This window comes from Pleuronectes platessa, chromosome 14 (genome assembly GCF_947347685.1).
Source record: "Pleuronectes platessa chromosome 14, fPlePla1.1, whole genome shotgun sequence".
In the NCBI taxonomy this organism is placed as follows: Eukaryota; Metazoa; Chordata; class Actinopteri; order Pleuronectiformes; family Pleuronectidae; genus Pleuronectes; species Pleuronectes platessa.
In genome coordinates this window covers 20,859,440-20,881,774 of record NC_070639.1, presented here as the reverse complement: position 1 = coordinate 20,881,774, position 22,335 = coordinate 20,859,440, and the positions used below count along the sequence as shown (strand labels likewise).

The window sequence follows — 22,335 nt, the reverse complement described above, 5'->3', positions numbered from 1 at the left end:
CAGAGGGCTGTGTTTAGCCCCTGACAGTTTGGATTAGCACTCTGGGAGGCCAGTGATGGATTATCCTTGATACTACACCGATGATACCTATTGGTTAGATTGCCACGGCCCAGTGATGAAGCCCCACTATGGCAGGTGAGGAGGCAGATGGTGGCCCCGCACGTATCAGAGGAACCACCTGGACTCAACACACTCACCGACTGGGAGAGAGTTAGTGCAAACTGCACTGCATGGGGAACGGCTGTTCTGAGATCAGGGGGAAAATCAGCGGGAAAATGGCAATGACATTTTTCTGCCTGACTTTGACTGGGACACTTCTCAGACAGAACCGAGCTTAAATGAGCTGTATTCTGCAAGCTGCAACGTTAATCTGGACCAAAACAGTGTTAGTCTAATGTGACAGAATATACACAAAGCAAAACACCCGAAGATACAGACAACCGTCCGAGAGTCTATAAACAAAGAGGATGTGGTTTTTAGTAGCTTCCAAAAATCTGATTATCGACTTAACGTCCATTTGTCTGTTTTTTCCAAAGGATCATAAACTAAACTACTCAACAGTTTTCCACAAAACTAAGACAAGACAGGGGAAAAAGCTCATCAAATTTTAGAGGGAAGCCACAAAGGGGGAGATCCAGGGACGTCTTTCTTTAACATTGTGGATTTTTGATATTTTCCCCAATTAGAAATGTGCTCTGCTAAGTCACATTCTAGTTAATTTTATATATTCCTTATTTATCCGCTGTGACATTCTAAACAGGAGCTTGCCTCTGTTCTAAATTAGCCGACCTGTAAATAGGAATGACTTCATTCTTCCCATGGGTGTTCCCTTCGGGTTCCCAAGACGACCATAAGCCCCCGCTGCTGGGTGTGGTCCCCTCCTTAACGAACCCTGCAGCTCCGGGACTTGATCCACACACAGCTGCTTGTTGGCTTTGGTGTTTTTCGGCTTGACCAGCGATAGCATCTGTGTACGTACATTATTTTGTTTGTGTGCTCAGTGTGGGCACGGGGAACACAATGGGTGGCTCTGTGCTAGGACCTCTGGCATGATACAGTATACTCCTGGAGGGCAAAGCCAACAAGCTGGAGGTGAGAGAATGTGGGAGTAGAGGAGGCAGCAGACTTCAAGCCTCACAGGGTACGTTCACACTGCAGGTTTTTAACACTGTTAATGAAGTGATTTACTGTATTTTACAGGGTTTAACCAATACTTCATACCTAGATAAATCAACAGGGATGCCATTACATACAAACACACACACACAAAAGGCATAGATCCCCGTATTCTCAGGTGGCTTTTGAGTTCCCTTTGAGATGTGACTAACAAGCCGAGGCGCTCTGCTGAATACCAATCAAACTGAGCTATTTTGATTATGTCCCACAGTTGTCGTGCTGCTTCTCGTGTCAACTCCGGCTCAGCTGAGCTGCTGCGAGCAACGTTTTGACAACAATCTCAGGGAAATCCTAAATGAAGAAAAAAGAAAAGCACATTGTCATGGCAACACAGCCGAAAATCCAAGTTGGCCGTTCAGGTTCCAGTAGCAGGTCGGCTGCGTGGTATACTGTGGGTAATTTTGGAACATTCAAATCAATTGAGCAAGGGGAAGGGGAATATCTTTTAAGTTTTAAATGCCATGCACAGAAAATATCAACACAATTCATGTGATTACGTGTGACACGTTCGTAATGGGCATTGTTTTCCATCAAGAGGAAATCGATTGATGAAAAAGTGCGTGGCTGAGATACACATACTGTACACAAACGCTTGGCTGACACACACACGCACGCACAAGCTGCTCATAACCTACAGCAGGATTTCTGTCTAGCCCTCCATCATGAACCCAAATAAATTCCTCCTCATTTTTAATAGACCCTCCCCCGTCTTACTATACATTACAACACAGACATCAGCATTTTCTCCTGTGACAAATGACCCTCGGTTCTCAGGCAATTTATCTTTCTACACAGCTGTGTCCTGGTTAGCGGCAAAACCTTCCATTTCCTGTGCATACGAGATGGGGGGGTGGGGGGTTTGAGGTCACACGGACATGGATCTGGTCACAGAGGGGGAAAGGACAAAAGAGAAACGGGTATTTATCATCAAAAGCTAAATCAGGTGGAGTGGTCGACTAAGCAATCAGGGTGACATCTGGCTGTTCAGGAGGCTGATTAACAAAAGACTAGCTTTACCTCGATCATTATATTCAATCAGCAACTCCTATAAGATCCCACGTCCTGGTATTTTAAGTTTTGATATCCATAAGATGATATATCTTTGGTCTTAACTACCAGAAACCAGAAATCATAACATAGTTCATCAAAACAGGTCAGTCAGCCAAAAAGATAAAGACGATGGAGATTTAAAAGCTTAAAACGTGGATAGAGAGGGCGAACAAAACACTAAGTCCTGAATGGAGATCAAATAAAAAATCTGTTCGATGACAAATTGAAAAAAGAGCCATGCTCATGGACTTCTAGGCATTATAATATTTCTGCACTTGTGTGGGTGTCTATCTCCCTGTGCGTGACTGCGCTTTGCAATGCCAGTTATTATTTTAGGCCGTATGATTATTAACAAGCTATTTGGCTGAAAATATGTTACGGTACAGTTTTGGGAAGGCGATGAAAAAGTGAGTCTCGGGTCCTGAACAACTCTCCTGCACCCAAGAACTGTCCCCACCACCTTTTGTGAATCTGAACACGTTTCTGCCGTCCTCAATGACAGTAAATCTAATCCAAACCCGTTACTAGCCTCAAATATATATATGATTTTATAATGTATAGAATATCACTTTGGAATGATACTCTGACACACTGTACCCGGCAATCCCTCGAACACCAGTCATGCTCTAAGCTCTACAGCTTAACTCAATATATTTTTACATATATATTACATTAATAACATTACAAAAGCAATATATTAATGGACAACAATCCCATCATATAAAGCCTTCATATTGTAATGGACATGGAATAATGGGATTATATACTTGTTATTTAACAGCAATATTGGATTGGTATAATGTATCAGCCACCGACTGCTCAGCTCTATAACGTTGGCATCAGTCGACCTTTGAGAGGCAAAAAATGACAAAACCTAAAAATGAACAAATATCGTTTCTCTATAATGAACTCAATCTGAATTTCACTAGTAGATATACACATTTAGAAGCCTTCCTTAGAACCGTTGGATCAACTATATAAACACACACACACACACACAGACACATACTCAAAAGGTTTTTTACTGCACTGCAATGCGGTGTGACATTGAGGATAATGACCGCACTCACACAGACAGACAGAGTCACATGCACACACACACACACGTTACTGCAGAAAAACACCTCTGAATACACAGGGTAACATGGTCACCCACAGTTTAAAAGGAATTTGTAGTTGAAACCAGTCATTTGTTATGACTACATGGAGGAACAGCAGGGACGTGCTCTGGGTTGACTGTTGGCAATAACACTATCACAGCACAGCCCGATAACGACAATCTCTCGTAACTGAAGCCAAAACACTATTGTTACTATCGTTGTTGACCCTTTGGACCATTTGTGATCTGCACCCATTTATAATCTGCACCTATTGAACAATTCAGAGGACAGGCAGCAACAACAGCCTCCATTCAGTCAAGCTACCTATACTAATACTAATACGAATACTCACTCTCCTTTTAGCTCTGCTTTGGTCTCCACCACCTCGTCATCTGCTGTGTTAACCAGCTGCTCACTAACCTGGTATGTCTGTTGTTGGTGCTGGGTGAGTTATGATAATGACTAATGATGTGGACGTCATTAGCACAAGCAGGTTTTATCCTGATACACAATCCCTACACATCTAATTAGATCGATTGTGTAGCTCATTGTATTTTTAGTTAAATTGTAAACACTTTAAATGACTTGACCGACGTTAGAAAAACATCAAAGTAAAAACTAAAACATTTAATCTGACAAATGTTTAGTTCATGGAAAAAAATACGCTGGCTTTTTCATACTTGGGACCCATCCAGGATATTATTTTCTCTTATTTATCGACTCAAAGGGGTCTGCCTTAATAATCTGGGGAGATCTTATGGCTCTGCATCATTTCATCGAGTACTCCAGCGGGAAGGAATTTATTTTTCTTAAAAAACGGCTGCGCGTGCAGGACCCGACTGAAATAACTCAATGTCAGATTACTGCTGTGTGCCATCACCTTCTAACAACAACAAACAGAGCTGTGAGGAAACTTTGCTGCGCCAGGACAATTTGAGGTCACGTCGGAAATGAGCACGAACCTCTCCTTGTGGGACGAGGCAAGCAGCTCTCCATGCAGGTGTACCTCTGAGAGAAGGAGAGTGTGTGTGCGTATGCGTGTGCATGTGCGTGTGCATGTATGTATGTGATGCTCTCCTCTGTTGGATTTTTTATCTGGGGCAACCCCCTTGGGAGCTGCCAGGGCCTTGGTGAAGTGGGCAGCTGGCCATCACAGCTGGCTCACACACACAGTCACACACAGACACACACACGGGAAAGCGTAGAGCCACCAGGTAACATCTGCATTGCCACCGCCCAGAGCATCCAGCGCCGCCACCTGAGCTCTCGTAACGTTGGGAGCCGAGGATAGTCGTCCAAAATGCTGGACCACTATCCTGACTGTAATGATGTTGGAATGTGTTAATGTTCAGTGTTCATGGATGTTTACAGACATATTCCTCTGACACTGGGATTCATTCTAATTGGTGATAGGAATGTGGAGTTCAAGCTAATTAACCACTTTGGAGACGGAGACTAAATCCAGCCGGCACAGCCTCTCCAGCCTCTTTCTTTCTTTCAGCCTTTCTGTCCCACAATGGTGGCTCAGGCTTTCCCACAGCGCTCCTATTCAGTGGTTGCAGATAGGATTACAACAGGGGTATTGGAAAAGTAGGCCACGGCATGTTGTGCTCACATTTGTGTGCGCGTGCGTGTGCGTGTGTGTTTGAGTGTGGGTGTATGAGATGATACAACATTAAATCAGGGTATCCAGTAAAGCAGACTAAAGCTTACACCTGGTAAAATGAGAACCATTTGTGGGAAGCCTTTATCAATAGGACCTATTCCTGCAGGACCAGCAAATACACACGTGTACACTAGTGCACACACACACACCCACACACTGTGCTCCATTCCTATTTTACAAAGGCAATTAATTGCATTAAGACATTTAACCATCCTTCGAGGGCTTCATCCTGTAATATAACAAGTTTGTCTATAAAATCAATTAAAGGGATGAAAGCAGCGTTTCTACATGAGACTGGGACAGTTGACTGGAAAAGCCTTGTAGCTGAAGTGCAGCCAAAGGCCAGTTGCAGGATGAAAGTGAACCTGCAGCACAAAAGGCAAAAATGGATTCAAACAAAATGTATTTTTATTACAATCATGGCCTTCATCAGGTAATCGCTGACAAATTGCCTCAGGGAAACGTAGCTCCAAAGAACTGAGAGCAGTGGAAAGATGTATATTTAGTTTCTTTTAGGTGCTGCTTGTAACTGGCAGCTAGAGGTTCCTGGAGAGGGACTGTGTTTCATAAAAGCTGCGAGCCGGCGACCCCCTCTCCTCTCATTCATATTAATAAAGCCTCAACAGTTCTCTGTCTTACACTCTGGGGAGTTAATGAAGCGAGATCTGTGGCGATGCGGCGAAGCTACCAGTTCTGTGTTGTGAGGTCAGCTCACCGACAGCTCAGTAACAGCCTCTCTCCCTGGATTACGATTACCACTGAGATTTCACAGAGGACGGTTTATTTAACCCAAACCGCTGCAGTGTGTATGCTCCGTGCTGATGATTTAGGCATCAGATGGCTTCCCTTGAGTTAATGTGAATCGGAGCAAGAAAACAAACAAACAAACAAACAAAACAAAAAAACAGCCACACTGAAATATACCCCTTTGGCCTGAGAGGCAAATGATTATCACCCTCCTGAACGAGCGATCTGGAATAGAGTTTATGAACAATGCTACTGTAGATAAAGCAAAGTCAAAGCCTCCTGCTGCTTCGTTGATGGTGTCAGTGTGTCCGGCCAGAAACCACAGAGCAGGAAGTGAGGCATGGGCAGATGTGGCGCCCAAGCCTCAATCCCCCTGCCAGGCCTCCCTTCCCCCCACCGGCCCACTCCCTCTGCTTTCCACTCTTTGTTTTATTTTTCCCTCTCCTCCCGTCTGCCTGACACACGCCAACACAAACTTAGTTGTTTCCTTTTAGAGCTGTGTGTTGTAGGCCTTAAATGATTGAATGCTTTGCTCCCAGCGGCCGACAGCAGAAGAGTACGGCTGCTCTGGGGCACCTCTCAGGTGTGAGTGTGCGTACGCTTAGTCCTCCGCTGATAAATGCATGTCAGAAGGAATGGGAAAAGAACACAAAGGAGGTGACGTACGCGGTCCCCCTTTCAAACACACACATGAGCTGTGCGCAGTGAGTCAGTATCAATAAGATAGGATGGTGGAACATCTTTCTGGGATTGCCATCTGGCCACGGCTGCCTCGGGCCTGCTCTACCATGGACCAGTGAACAAAGCTGGTCTGATTCGCTCGCTGGCTCCTTTCTATCGGTCTGCATGTCTGTGGAAATCTCTGTTTGCTGCCCATGAGAACGTCTGTTGCGTTGGCGATTCCAAATACTTCTGATGTTTATGACACTGATTTCCAAAACAAGCACAAGGGGCTGCATGGTTTCTCTTTGAGGTAAAAGGGCCTTCTGACAATAAATGGTAACAGAATACATGATGTTCTCATGAATCAGTGTCATGATGTCAGCGCAGTGCCATCCTCATCTAATGATCCAAATTATGCAAAGGGGAGGTCAGTTCTTGGAATCGAGCTTAATGTGACGCCACTTCAACTTGTCAGATCCAGTCACTCTGTGTTTGTGATATTTTTTATAAATACGAAAAGACAACAGCCAACAAAGAAACATCCTTGGGCTCTCATTTGCTGCTCCCAGTTTGTTTAGTTGTTGCACTCAGAGAAAGATTCAAAGACGTTGTACTGCAGCGCATCATTTGACATCTCCCTTCACCAGACAATTGTTACATAAGGGTTACAGCCTCTGTTTGGTAACAGATTTCAGGCAGAACTGCATCACTAGCCCTATTTGTTGTCACTGCTGAGAAACAACAGTCAAGTTGTATTGTCCATATATCACTTTTATTCTTACTGATTTGGCCTGTGATATTATTTCATTAACAGTTCCAGTGAGGTGCCTGTTCTAAACATGTGTGTGTGGAATGGGCTGTTTGCTCCGCCTGTGGAAACACTGATTGCAGCCTTCTTACTGGAACTGTAAATGTGACCTGCAGTAATTGAGCCGCTGCAAGTAATGATGTTATTAATATCGAGCGTGTCACGTGTCCAAATTGCACCAAATTCGACACTGCACTTCCTGCGGTCATTAGCGATACACATGCTCTGGTGAAGCTGATAGAATCACACACACACAGACAGGGATTTCTGGAATAAGTACATATTTTGTTTTTTATTCTGACACTTTAAACGCTTCGCTTTTTAATGAATTACTGGAAAACATCGTCATCTAAAGGACTCGTGACTCTACACTACCCTAACTTGCTGACCGGGAGGGTTTCAATGTCATTTGAACATTTGGTCATCCAAGGTAAAACAGACCGAAATAGAGAACGAGGGGGCAGAGGCACAGCGGAGACAGCGCGAGAGCCAGAGAGCTTATGATCGAGTGGAAATGCCACTACGAGCAAATGTAAATGTGAGGCTGAGTGCTTTTTGGATGCAGGGTGAAGCAACTGAAAAACAATTCACTGCCACCGATGCCTTATAAGTCCTTCGCTTGTTTGTTCACGATGAACGAATGGAACTTGAAAGCTGAGGGTCATTATCCCTGAAACGCTTAACATCCAGTCCTACAACGTTAACTACAGTCGGGGTTTGATGACCAGACAAAGTGGCCATTGATGTAAAAGACACTTTAAAAAAAAAAGCATGTTGTCAAAGGCTGCTCTTACAAGTGATTTCACAGGACATGCCACTCTGCTCCTACGTTGATTAAACCACGACAGACTACAAGCCAGTGCCTGGTCTAATCTGTCCAGCTATAGAAGCCCCAGCTTCAAAGTGAACGTCTTATTCTTATAAAGACGAGATCTTATAAAGATCTCTCTTGTGTTTTGTGGCGTTGCCCTTTGCCCTGCAGTCGCTCGTACACACAAACACACTGTCACTTCCGTCATAGTTGAACTGGCCATCAGCAGCAATGGTTGAAACCCCACAGTCCCAGTGGGGCCAGTGGAGCATCAGAAAATCTATAAAGTTTTTACTGCCCACAGCCGACAGGCAGGACTCGCCCTAACACCTGCTCTCCAATGCGCCTCATATTTCAGGTGCATGTGAGAGGGGGGGTCCAGATGCTTCATCAGACATAAATTAGCCGGTTGCCTCATTAATGAGATCTTTTGGCATCAGGTGAAATCTGAAACTTTTCTATAAAAGGTGCTTTTGCTTTGACACCAAAGTCAATTCCCCTCTCATCATGTGACCCAACCCTGCTAGTCCCTGATATGACTTTGCTGCTGCACGGAGGAGAAAAGTGGAGTTTCATACTTACTAATTTATTTATTTATTCTTTATATCAGCTGGTGCCTGTCCAACCAGTAAAACATCATGCAACACATCAGTGTCTAAGTCTCCTCTGGGCCAAACTATGTATTAAGCTGGTGATTATCAAACTAACTTTTTTTTCTCGGGACTTTACAATATAACAGATTATGATCCATCGATTAATCTCTGTCAACCAGTGAGCGGAAACAGACAGATGGTGACTCATCTGTGTGGTACAGGGGCTGCATCTTCTCCCTGAAGGTCAATCTCTCATGAAATATGTTCCTCAAGGCGAGTGGGTTGCTCTTTATTGAGGCGCAGCCAAAAGCCACGACAATAAAGTTTTTGATTGTAGCTGAGAACTGCTCTTTAAAACAAACACCAACATGTGGACTAAAATGCAGAAAAGGCTTATTTTTTTTTACTACTCGTGCGTCACAGAAGAGATTATATATATTTGTAACAGCCACAGAGGAACCTGACATATCTCATTAAATGTCTGAGCCATAGGCTGCATTAAGATGGATTACATGACAGCGCCAAAGCATCTTGATCGTCAACTGGTGGCTGGATAGAGCAAAGGTCACAAACCCATCCTCCTCCTTGTCAGTGGATGAGACAAACTGAAACGTAACAGTCAATTTGTTTATTTGTAGTTAGTTCTTATCACACTGATGTGCATATGTGTTTTAATGATTGACAGCTGACACCGGTTATACACATCTATCAGGGGACCAGGCTGCATCCTCCATCCTGGTTTCAAAGATGGCAGCGTTCATAAGAATGGTGTTGGCTTAATTTGTGGATAATGTGAGGAGGTGGAAACACATCGTCCATCTTTATTTACAGTCTATGTATATACAGTGTATACAAGTTTGACTGATGTGGCAAAGTAATGGACATGGAACTGTTATAAAGTTTTAAACTTTACTGATGCATTTCCTGATATGACTTGGACTAAAACCATAATTTTATTTAGTGTGCTATTTAGCTCAGTGCAAATGGCTAATGAATGCTTGGAAATGTGCAAATTGTGCCTGAAGAGCTACATTGGAGAATCCCTCTGAACAGTGTCCCTGGAGAGTCACTTCATTGACTTTAAATTCTCTTTGTCAGGCATGGACGCTTCACTACAACACATTAGAACTACAGAGAAAAACTCAAAACCTCCTGAAGTGAGATGCCGGACTCTCCTAAGATCTTTAGCTTCCTTCTTTCTTTGGTAACGTTTCTATAAGTTTCAATACAGTGAAATAATACGGTATCAATATTGGTTTTGAATATCCTGTCCATTTTCATCTTACACTGTTTATTGTGCTGATGATTCACTTTGCACAAACATGCCAGCCTACTGATTCTGAAAATAATTAAACACAAGCCAGAGTCACTGCACTGACAGAGCAATCAATTAGAGAACCGTTCTCCATCATATCTGTTTAAGCACATCATCACTTTGCTTATGACAGTCTAATCATTTCAAATAGGCCCTCTCTTGGCTTTTGGTGCCCGTGGGTGTGTGTTGGTGTGTGTGTGTTGGTTGGTGTGTGTGTGTTTGTGGGGTAATGGTGGGACAGAGCAGCAGCAGATGTGAGAGATAATTTGGATCCTCCTGAGACACTCTGATATATTACAAAGCATTATGGGTAGATTTGTCACTGAACTTGAATGGACTTCAATGACACCATGTTCTGTTTCCTCCCGGCGTGCGCCCACACACACACACACACACTTTTTTAGCTAGCCTTTATCTTCTGGCTCACATCTTTGCATGATGGTCAGATTCACCTTTACAGGGTCATTCTGAATTAAATCAGTTACACAAGCTTCACAGTCCCCACTCTTACATTCACTTAGTTCACTTCGTTGAGCACCCATTCATTAAGTTTCACTCTGAATCCCAAATTCTGAATGAAAAGGGATCCAGAGGCTGCACTGCATGCACACGCTGTACTCTGTGTCTCAGGCTGGCACTCGCGTGGTGCAATGCTGCAGGCCGTGGTTATGTAACTAGTTTCCGAACATGGGTATGGGTCACGCTGCAATGACGGTACAATAGAAAAAGAGACACCGACACACACGGGGGACAAAGTGAAGTTGAAATGCCTCCATGCTGACAAGCTGAACAAGGTATGATTTATGGCACAAATGTTCGAGGGTTGGCAGGATGCACGGTTAACATCACCGCACACGGACGGTGCTTGCAATTACAACGGAGCGAGGGAGAGTTGAAGTGAAATGACATAATGGGACAAACTAACATTAAAAAAAGGTGGAACGTGGCGGGGACGGCCGGAGGCAGCCAGACCGGAGGCAGCAGTATTTTTTGACATGAATAGACAATGAGGTCACGGGCTGCCATGGCTGTTGTCTGTGGTGGATCTTGTTACTGCTCATCCAGGGCCTTGGAGCACAGCCTTGCCCTTATTGATAATTGATTAACCCCAGAACATATGGCAGGGCTCATTTGACACCAACCGATTGTCTTTCGGCGTCTCGCTATCCATTTCTCTAAAACTTAAAGAAACACTTAGGGGGGGCAATGTGCTGTGAATGTTAGATGTTATGACATAACATATAAAAATAGTATTAGATAGTATTAGAATAGAGTATTTTCATTATTTATCAAAGGTCGACAACTTGTTACGTTAAGTGCAGATGTCAACCCCAAAATGTCGGGATAAAATATCAGCTTTGGTTTTGTTAAATGGATGCGACAGTAGAAATTAGCATGTGTTAGCTAAGGTCAGAGGTTACCAACAGTTTTCTTGCTGTTAAACATCCCCCCCCCGCCTGCTGTTGTTCTACCATGTTTTTATAATGCAAATTAAATGCTGCGCTTGCTGCACCTGCATCCTAGAAACTTGCTGACTTTGGTGGGTTCTGGAAAGTGTCAAAGTAAACTTCACACACGCACACATCACAAACCCACATCACATGGTGCGCCAGCATGCACCTGTGTGTGGGACACCGTTGCTCACGGTGGTTGATGCTGGACGTTTTTTACCGTGAGCTTTATACAGTGGTTATCAACCGTGGATAAATTATAATTTAAATTTCACACGGTAACTAACCTTCAGGAACTTTAATGTGGTTAATTGATATCTGATATCTATTTGATCCTTAATATAGTCATATACATAGTCAGGAAACAGCAGAGGCAGAAAATCAACCTTATCCTAAATTTGTGTGTAATGTAAATAGTTATATCATCAGTCAGCCAAGAGTGCGTAATGAAATCTGACTGTTTATGAGTGCACTAAAACATGCCTGCAAATTTCTGTCATTTTGTGCATGCAACATTTAAGAAGAAGCCATTTGTCGTTCTATCACATCAATTTTTCATATATTGACTGAGTCACAAATGGGCCGGCATTCAACCACATCCACGCACTTACTAAACTATATGGGAAAATAGCTGTCAAATCTTTGCTCAGTTAAAAAAAAAAAAAAAAAAAGAAAAGAGAGAGAGAGAGAGAGAGAGAGAGAGAGAGAGAGAGAGAGAGAGAGAGAGAGAGAGAGAGAGAGAGAGAGAGAGAGAGAGAGAGACAAATAAATAAACTGCAGGAGGCAGTTTCAATTAATGATAACCACAGCCAGCAAAGTGAGCAGAGCTGCTGTGAGTAACAGAGTCGTTGTCCTACCTCTATTTCTGAGACTGTTGGCAAAGTGATGCAGAAAGCCTCTAAAGTGCTGCTGCTGTTTAGGAACAGCATCTAGACGTAAGAGCCTGTCCAGGTTCCATCTCAACCTTCATGGAACAACTCTCCATGGACACAAAGCAAAACATTGCCGTAAAACATAATAGTAGAAATACAAAAACTAAAAGAAAAGAAACTTAGTAGTAGCTGTTCAAATTCATCAAACTTCTCTAGAAGAACTCAGTACTTTTTTTCCGGATTTTGCAACAAGGGTGGGACGACTTTGTTTGTCAACACTACATTCTCCCTGAATCCAACTGGATCTCAATAGCTGTGGAAAAACAAGCTCAACCCCAAACCTTGCGCTCATCAAGGAAACAAATGATTGAGTTTATATACTGTACATTCATAACAATACTGTATATTAATTGTTAACAGAATTTAACTTGCAGTAAATAGAAGACCTGAACAAGCCAAGCAGCCCACAACAACCCGCTCTTTTGCCAACATACAAAAAGCTGCTAATGAGTGAGTCATCAGTGCTAATTTACTGAGCTTATTTTATCAGCAAACTTCACAGGCCTGGAGAAACCTTGCTAAGGCAGAATGGATGAACAGCATGAAGCTGATATCAACATGGTCACACCGTCAAAGAACTGCCAGGTCGAATGTGTGTGTGTGCTGCTACATCAATGCCCTTTAAAATACAGTACACACATATTTCTGTTATTGCCACCCAACCAATCAATATATCTCTGTAAATGGGATAAATTACTTCCACTCAGACTATTGCTTCAACAGCAATCCCAGTACAACATGTCCAATCTCTCATTACCGCTGAGCGCACCTTCTCTTTCTGCTTTCCACGTTAATCCTGAAATAATGAACTATGCTATTAAAACCCTTGGTAACGATCTTGCCCCAGCAGCGTGGCTCTCAGCGCAGGGCCAGCCACCAGCTGGAGCACTTGGAAATTTGTGCATGTGGCTGAGCATGCATGTGTGTCACAGTATGTCGATTTGGCATAGACCATTCCACTTACTCCAGTTCTTATATAAAGGAGATCATTCCAGAAAAATCTAACAGCAAGCCATGACGCAGTAACGGTGAAAGGGCCCCGATGCCTGAGGGAGAGAACAACATCACTACAGATCACAAATGTTATTCACTCAATGGAGCCAATAAAATACACACACAAGCGTACACTTGTGGCAGTCCAAACACACACCGCTGAACTACAAATGAATCTTTGAAAACCTGTCTGCAGATGGATCTGTTGCACTCGTAGAAGGTTTTCTTACTTGTTATACATCTGTGCTTGCTTTTGTTCAAGCATTCAGTTTGAATTGTGGCGCAGCCAGATTGCTTTAGAAACCTGTTTTTCCAATGCAAGTGTTACTGGAGTAGGTGTTTGTCTGCAAGATAGAGAGAGAGCAAGGGAGGAGGACAATGGATCAAGTGTTTTGAGGCACTGTATGTTTCAACATCACCTATGGAGAGCAATCTGCCTTGGCGTTAGCCTTGGGATTGCACAGCCAATCTAAATCCAAGATGCCCAAGACTTCAACAGTAGTGTAATCATTATTCTTAAGCACCATCTGACAAGTAAAGCAAAAAAACAACAACAAAGAGCGACTGCAAAAAATGCTCGACAGTTGTGCTGCTGCCGGTTTTTCTTCCCTTAACAAAATATAAATTACATTCTGTATAATCCAGACCAGACAATTACTGACGGCTGTAATCAGAGGGCAGGTCACTGAAGGACTATCCTGTCAGCTTGAGGTCATCTTGGTTTGTGGGTAAAGCAAACTTCCTGGCACTTTTCTTGAAAACCCCAAACCACACTCTTTCAGAGAATAAATCAGGAAGTGGATTACATTCTGGTGGTTTAAAAAAAGCATTCAGAATCATTACACTAGTAGAACTGTAAAATGCATTTACATATGGATCTATACTGTTAACCCATACTATGAAAATGGGCCTTGCTTTTTTCAGGGAGGTGGCCAAGACCTTCAGAAGTTCCCTGCAGAGATCTAAGAAGCTGCTGTGAGGACGATCATCTCAGCAGCCCTCTATCAATCAGACAAGTCAGGTACGGTGGCTACGAGGGAGCCATTTGAGTGAAACGCACATGACAACTCGTTTAGAGTTGATTGAATGGGTTTCGGGCCTAGCTTTGACAGATGGACTGGTGGGAGGGGCTGGGATGTGTCGGTTGCATATTTTCCAAGTGTAGCCTACTCTTGCTAGCTTTTCCAGGACTACCAATACTAGCCTTAAGGCTGCAACAACTTATTTCACTGAAAACATAATGTGGCTGACTTTAGTAGAATTTCCCCCATGTGTGAGAATAACATCTAAGATCATTAGTTCTTAGACCTCATTCTATATGTCAAAAGCACTAATACAGCTTTAATACAAGCTTCACTTTAAATCAATCATCATATTTAACATTCCGTCTAATGGCTCCTTGTGAAGACAGGTTAACCTCTATAGCCCGGACACAGAGAAAACTGTAGCACCTGCGAATCTATCTTTGCCCTCCTACCCATGTGCCTGCACTTCCATTCTGCTCGGCTACCCCCCTGCTCACTGAAAGGTTTGCCGTGTGGTGGTAGGGGATGCTTGGCTTGTAAAAAATCTGGAGCGCACAGAAAACAGCTCATGCATGCAAAATGTCTGATATACACTCCATCTCAATTAATATTTGAAACCCTACAGCTCAATCTCTCATTGCTCGCCTTCTGCCCTCCCTCTGCCACTGTGAGAGCTGCTCCATACGATCCATCGTGTTTGTATTGACTGCTGCCTCAGCAAGGCAGGGGGGGGGGACTCAGTGACTCATTGAAGTGTAAAGTGAAAACCTCAGAATGTGTCCTCATCAGTGTTTGCAAAATGCCTTCTGAAGCTGAATTTATAGGATATTCCAGGGAGGTGGTGGGAGGTAAGATTTTAGCCAAGCTGATTTGAAATGATGAAAGGAAGTTTAACAAGACGGCTCCTCCTTTGGTTAGAGATGGATAAAAAGATGCAAACTGAGTGGACAAATCCAGAGAATGTAACTTCTGCCACTTTGCTAAAAAGTTGACTTTAGCAAACGACAAGTGACAACAAGCAAATCTGTGGGACAGTGTGTAAAAGTTGCATGCAGAGAGTGGCGCTTAGCAGTGGATACACTTATTCCCATCGCAGAGTCAATCAAACACCAAGTCTACGAGGAACAGCAGGCTGTCAAACTCAACTGACAAGCTCACATCCATCAAACAACCCAATGCAGACATTTGAGACCACAGGAACTCTATGCGTGTGTTCCTCAGATTCACTTTTGTTATACTGCAGTTGTATTTCTGTGTGACCAGTTTTGAAATGCGGTTATTAAAGTTCTCAACACTGTTTTCTCATCAAAGTTGAAACTGGCAATTCTTTTATTCTCCACTTGCAACAATGGAGATAGCACACGTTTTTATTAACCCTCTTTTTTGCCACAATAGAATTCCAGATATCCTTTCAGCAATGACTAATCAAGTATTTGAAAAGCAACAATCATGTCCAAACATGACATTAAGAAACAACGTACAAAGTAAGTGAATGTGTTCCAGGTGAAAGTTTAAACAGTAGTCATGTTTTGTTGAATAAAACCTCCTGACCTCTCAGCTCATGTTAGATCAGAGTAGATTAGATGAAAGACTCTGTTGATCCTGAGGGGAATTTGGGATCTAGTAGCTTTGGACTCACTCTTTCCAGAATCCAAAATAAATATGAAGCACCATTTAGTTTTGGGATCATAATTCTGGGACCTCACTGTAATAGCTTTGTATGATCCAGAGGTCAAGTGGATCCTGGTATGAAGTCGCTAAGTTGAGGCAATCTTTGCTTTATTCTGATTGGCCGATCATCATGAAGCTTGTCCAGCAGCAGAGCACCCGGCACGTGTGAGTAAACTGCAGTGTAAACCTGCACCTTTGGTTATTTGTACGCTGGAGTTTATTAAATGCCTTTAATACTACTCAAGTACTGTTTTGGGAGAATGAGCTGTGCTCGGAGCGAAGGACCATTTAAGGAAATCCCTCATGTTCACAGCCGTCTGATGCTGGAGTTTCTGTCGCACGGGGATTACACTTCTGCATATGTTTACCTCATTATTTGAAACCACGTTTAAAATTAACACCCCATAACATAACAGTATATATGACTAAAATATTAAGGAGAAGAATAATAGGTCCGCTTCAAGTGGCTGCACACTGATGAAAGCTTTGGCGTTTCTCTCCTCTGTGCTTATTTCAATAAAAGGTATTAAGAAAAATGATATTTTAGTTGATTGAAGGTGGGTTTTCCAGGCCCTTATCTCCGTGGTGTACATCATTCTGTCTTCAGATGTTCACACACACACACAAAGATCTTAACAAATGCACAACCATTCTTTCTTCAACATACACACTCTCTCTTTCACAGTCTTCCCGTATCCACAGTGCTAATTATAGTTTGCCCATTAATCAGCAAGAGCTGTAATTATACTAATTCCAGTGTGTAATCTGATCAAGGTGAGCGAGATCAAATCACAGTCTCTCTCTCCCGCGAGGCTTTAAGGGGGTTTCAGCGATGGTGGCGACGGCAGAGAGGTTGTAAAAGAAAAAAGGTTTTAGACCCACAACACTGACTCGGTGCGGTGGCTGATTAGAGGGACAATCGCTCGCGTCTGTAAACCATTACGGCCGCTAAATAGCTTTTATTAAATTAGCAATAGGGTACGGTTGGCTACTTACAGTCAAACTGTTGCAACTGTGCATCGTCAACAATGTTTGGTCGGGGTTTTGAGTGTCTTTTTACTGTCAGTGTATTTTCACCTCAACGCCCTCGAGTCTCAAGTGTTTCATAAAGAAATAAACTGCATTTGAGGCATATTTAACAGATTTCAGACAAAGTTCACTCTGCTTGACTTATTAAAAAAAAAATGTAACCACATATTTCAAATACGGAGAAACAACACTGAATCAAACAGCAGCAGAAGAAGTTTTTCTCAGGGATAAAAGAACTTCACGTGTTTTTCCAGTGAGGTTTTCTGTTTTTCAGGGTTTAGATTTAAAGCCAAGGTGTCAAGTGAAGACAAACACAAACTTGAATAATGTTTGGTTATTGAAAATTCGTCCAAACTCGACATGACGGCGGTCGGGTGCTGATATTTTTCACAGAGAGCTGACCACCACACTGTTTATTCTGAGCCGAAGTAACACAATATTCCACAGTCTGTTCTGTGGTCTGTGTCAGTCGAGACGCCTTTGTGCAAAGATCATATCTGAATTTCAGTGTAGCTCTGTGCACACATACACACACACACACACACAATCTATCGGTGGAGGGTGTGTGCGGCTGGCAGCTCCTTTTGTGAAGACTTGAAATGAAATGCTCAGAACGATAGATAACCACAACACAACAACACAGACATGCATGATGGATTTTTATCACTGTGAGGTGCTCTCATAAACAGCACTGTGCTGTTTATATTTGGGCCTGTCTGTAATTATTGTGTGTACTGGATGTCAGATCAGACGGGCTGATCTGAAGCAGAGCCGTCTGTAATCATCATGCCAAGCTCGTGTTAACTGTTTCTTTGTAGAAAGCCGGGACCTGAATGTGCATGTGTGTGTTTGACGATGTATGTTTATCATTGCATCGTGCAGCTCACGTCTACACCCGATACAGAGAAGAAAACCAAGTAAGCTGCATTCTTATACGTTAAGAATATAACACTTTGTCAAATTTGTGCTACACAAATGGTCAGGAGTTTTATTTAGATTCTTGGAGTGGTTTTTCCAGTGGTGTGGAGAGGAAAAGCTAGTTCCTCTCAAAGCAATTTAAACCCCTCACATCAGTTGAGCCTTAACCTTAAATGTAACCATGATATAAGATGCCTGAAGAGACTAAACTAGTTCTACAACACCGATGAAACAACACCTCGCGCTATTTTGAAATGCCCTGGGCTGACTTTATGACCCTGCTAGTGAAAGAATATGCAGAATATGTTAGAAATCATGTTACTTACTGAGCTACTAAGACAACACAATGATACATCCGTCTTTAACAAGCTTGTCGAAGTCTATGATGAGATGGGTTTATTAGCATCAGTGTATTCTGTACATCTGCCTCAAATACACTGGAGTACATTGGAGATACTGTGTGTAGGGCTGACAGAGGTGATGTGCGACTTCGACAAGTCGTCAGCGCATCTCAGGACTGACATAAAGAAAAATAACAACCATTCCCGCTCACCCTCACAGCGACAGGCAATCAGACTCCCAGTTAACCCAACCTGCACGTCTTTGTGCAGTGAGAGAGAGATGGAGCGCCAAGAGAAAACCCACTCAGGCTCAGGCAGAACATGTGATCTCCTCTCATAAAGAGACGTAGGCTGCTGACCACTGCATTGTCGTGCCAACACAATTCAAAACTGTTTTACAGTTCTTCCAGTGTTAGTTTGATGAGCCCTATTCCCGTGTTATACCCTCACTGTTGCTGTCGAGGTGCTTACAGTGACATCGGCAGATTTACTACTCAAAGCAACATTTTTATCTTCATCTCGATTTCAGATTGATAAGACACAAGCAGTTTCTAATTTCTCGCCAGTGACGATTGATTACGCCGGCTGAAATAACAACTGATGCAAGCAGTTTTTTTTTGCTAGATATGACATTTGGTTGAAAACAAATCATCTCAAACAAGAACCTATAGGAAATACATGATTTCAAGCTGAAAGATTGAAGGTAAAGCTTTGTGCTCCTGACAAAAGTAAAAGAAGTTGAGCTTTTTCCAACTGGGAACAAGACCTAAGTCTATTTACAATAATATAAAACAGGTCACAAACTGTATTTTTAACTTGTAACCCTACAAAGACAAATTATACACTATTGGATCTTGTAAGTGTTATGTTAGCACCACAGCTGTAGTAACACTTTGCAGAGTTCAAACACACAGCTCTGTCATTTCAAAGTGTTTTTGCTGCACTTGCGGTTTTGGAAAGATGATACAAAATAGACACCACCCTCTAAACCATTTATATAACCAGTGGCTTTCTCTCCAGAGCACAAAGCACCAAACTTCAGTGTGTGGAGGAATCCACGATGTAGAGAAAAAGAGTCGGATGGAGGAGTTCAACTTCAAACTCAATAATGTTAGTTGAGTTCACTTTCTACTTATATGCAATACATGGCATCTGTATATAGACCTACAAAAAAACAGCATAAATCAGGCTCTATTAGACATTCTGCTTCAACCATAATCAAAATGCCACGAGTGTATAATAACATCACCACTGACTATATATACACAATATGTCAAGTTGAATAATAACACGTGGGATCAGTACTTATGCCAGACATACACAGAACTGATGTTGCAGTAAAAATACGTAAACACCACCCGGCCGCTGTAGTTTAATCACTGCTCAATATGCAACAAGTCTCATCTGCAGTGTGCACAGTGTAAAGCAGATGTCACTGGGACAGTAAGCAGACTCACCCTGCACCAGCACTGATAGCAGTGCAGCTCCGCCTGCATTTGGTCACCGCTCCCTTTTTCAGGTTCCAAAAACAAACGTGGGCTTGTGATAGGGGATCTATTCGTCTCCTGTCTGGTCGCAGGGACAGATGGTGGGATTCTAGTCTATATATACACATAGAGGATACTTTTGTATGACAGAGAGCAAGGATTGGAAAAAAAAACCCCACAGAGCTGTGAAAGTGAGAAACAGATCAACAGAGGGTGGGAGCCGAGTGTGAAAACACGCAGGTACTCTCCAGATGGATTCTTCACATATAAATACATACTCATCAGTGTGATGTGAACACGTCTCACTGCTGGATCATACACAACATATGCTCCAAGAATATCTGAAGAAAGATGAGCCAAAACATTAAATTATACGGCAACATAACATTTGTTTAAGGGTATCTCAGAACGCTGATGTTGATTTTCACACTGGATCCCACCACATGCGCTGAGAGGAGAAGAGTCATAATCAGCAGCTTTTCAAAACAGGCGGATGATTTATGAGGATCAGAATATGAGAAGGGAGGATAGATGTTAGGATTGATCTTTAAAATGAAGCCAAATTAAAGTAATCTAATCTCTTTTAAAATGATTAAACTAATGCTGTAACATCTTTGTTTCACCTTTAACATGTTCCCTTTTGTTTACCTGGCGTTTAGGTTTTCTCATTTCTCAGCACAAGATGCTCTGGGTGAGTAACGTTATCTTCTGCTCTTTTCTACCTTTGTCTTTGCACTTGGACTACTGAGGGAAAACTTTTTAAGAGCTGATAACTTTTTCTATGCCAGCTGGAAAATGGACAGCCCCCTCGCTTCCTGCATGTGATCTGGGAACCAAGAAGTGCACGACCATCTGTTCCATGTGGCCAACACCGGTCCAAAGGGGCCCTGGCCCCTTTGGACCGGTGTTGTACCAAGGTATTCAGGCTGTGACAGGGAGGGAGGGGACATGAGGCAGGGGTCAGAAGACAGGACACAGGGTCACATGAAAAGGACGGGTGCTGATCTGGTATCAGCGTGGTCTGCAGCTGGTACTGCAGCACACAGCAGAATTAAACCTGCAATAAAACCATGGGGCTGGGGCTCAATAAATGTAAGTTTAACAATAGGATCCTGAACAATCTGGGGAGCAGAGTTAACGGCCCTTTGCTAATAGGGGTCAGCTCAGTAGTTTTGCTACAGAACCTGCATATTACCGAGCAGAGGGTTAGCACAGAAATCGAATATAAAGGCAGATCATTGTAAAACATGATCGTGTTCAAAATGCATCTGCCAGACTCTTAACCCAATCACATAAGCATGATCATATCTCCCCCGTATAAGCTTCACTTGATTGGCTGCCTGTGTTTTAGAATTGATTTCAGAATATTGCTGTTAACTTTCAAGGCACTGCATGGTTTGGCACAAAGCTACTTGACTGAGCTTCTAAATCAGCTCGTAGCCTCAGATCTTCTGATGAGGCTCTGTTAGATATTCCTCAATAGTCAAGACTAAAGCGCAAAAGCGACAGTGCCCCTAATATCAGTTCTTTTAATGTTACTTTTGTTTCTTCTATCCTTTTTCTTGCCATTAGATTTAAAAGTATATTGTCTTTAGTTTACAAATTTACTTTTTGCCTTGCATGTTTTGTATTTGTCCTCTTTGTGAAACATTTTGTAACAGCTGTTTTAAAAGGTGCTATATAAATGAAGCAATCATTATTATTATTAATTTCTCTGGTGCAATATTTGTAATCGTCTTGTGCTTGAAATTTGTGACACAACACAACACCCGATGCTGAATCTGCTGACCCCCGGTCCCAGCTGTGGGACCAGGGGTCAGTTTTTCCAGCAGTTCCTATTTCATTGCCTTAGTGCTTAGATGTGCAAAAAAAACATGTGCTCACTACAAAGATGAAATATGGCTGGCGTATTTCCTGGAGGTATAATGATTAAATCATTGGAGGCAGCCACCTTTGCAGAAAATGGGTTAAATAAGGTCTGTTATTAATGCACATGCAGCTCTCATCTTCCACTACGACCTGACACTGTATTAATGCCATGTATCATTGACATCAATACATCTGCAACAATGCCAACGAGACAAAATGTACTTGGGCTCGAAATGCATTAAAGCACCACAGACATTATTGAGGCAATAGCAATTTTTCCAAAGTGATTTGTCTCGTTTTGGTCACAATTTAGCTGAATTCTCTCCACAACATAACATTGAATTAATCTACCTTTCCATCTAAACACCACTTGATGTTGTTTTTCCACAGCAAAAAAAGACTAATCAAATCAACATGAGCATCATGAGTCAGCAACTCAGCGACATGTGCATAAAAAAAAAAAGAAGCCACGAGCTTGTTAAATGTCTTACTCCACTGCTCTGCAGCTGCACAGCGCACCGGAGCTGGATGAGCACCGGTTGTCTTGCCTACGCTGCACCAAATATTAATTACAATAATAGAGGTGAGGCAGAAGCATGAAGGCACGATGCCAATGCCACTCGATAATGTTTTTTTTCGTAGACCCCGTCCAACTTGATAAATATGCACATCTTTCAAACAGGCCACATG

The 22,335-nt window shown here is 42.6% G+C and overlaps 1 protein-coding gene and 1 long non-coding RNA gene across 2 annotated transcripts in view; one reads left to right on the top strand and one right to left on the bottom strand.

Moving 5' to 3' along the window:
* adarb1b (adenosine deaminase RNA specific B1b) overlaps positions 1-22,335 on the bottom strand; it is a 104,081-nt gene that overhangs the window by 43,446 nt on the left and 38,300 nt on the right. The gene's annotated exons all lie outside the window — the stretch shown is intronic.
* Positions 951-20,641, top strand: LOC128455735 (uncharacterized). Its single transcript, XR_008341759.1, has 4 exons — positions 951-1,141; positions 14,230-14,326; positions 20,436-20,467; positions 20,565-20,641. It is a non-coding gene; the product is annotated as an uncharacterized LOC128455735 (long non-coding RNA).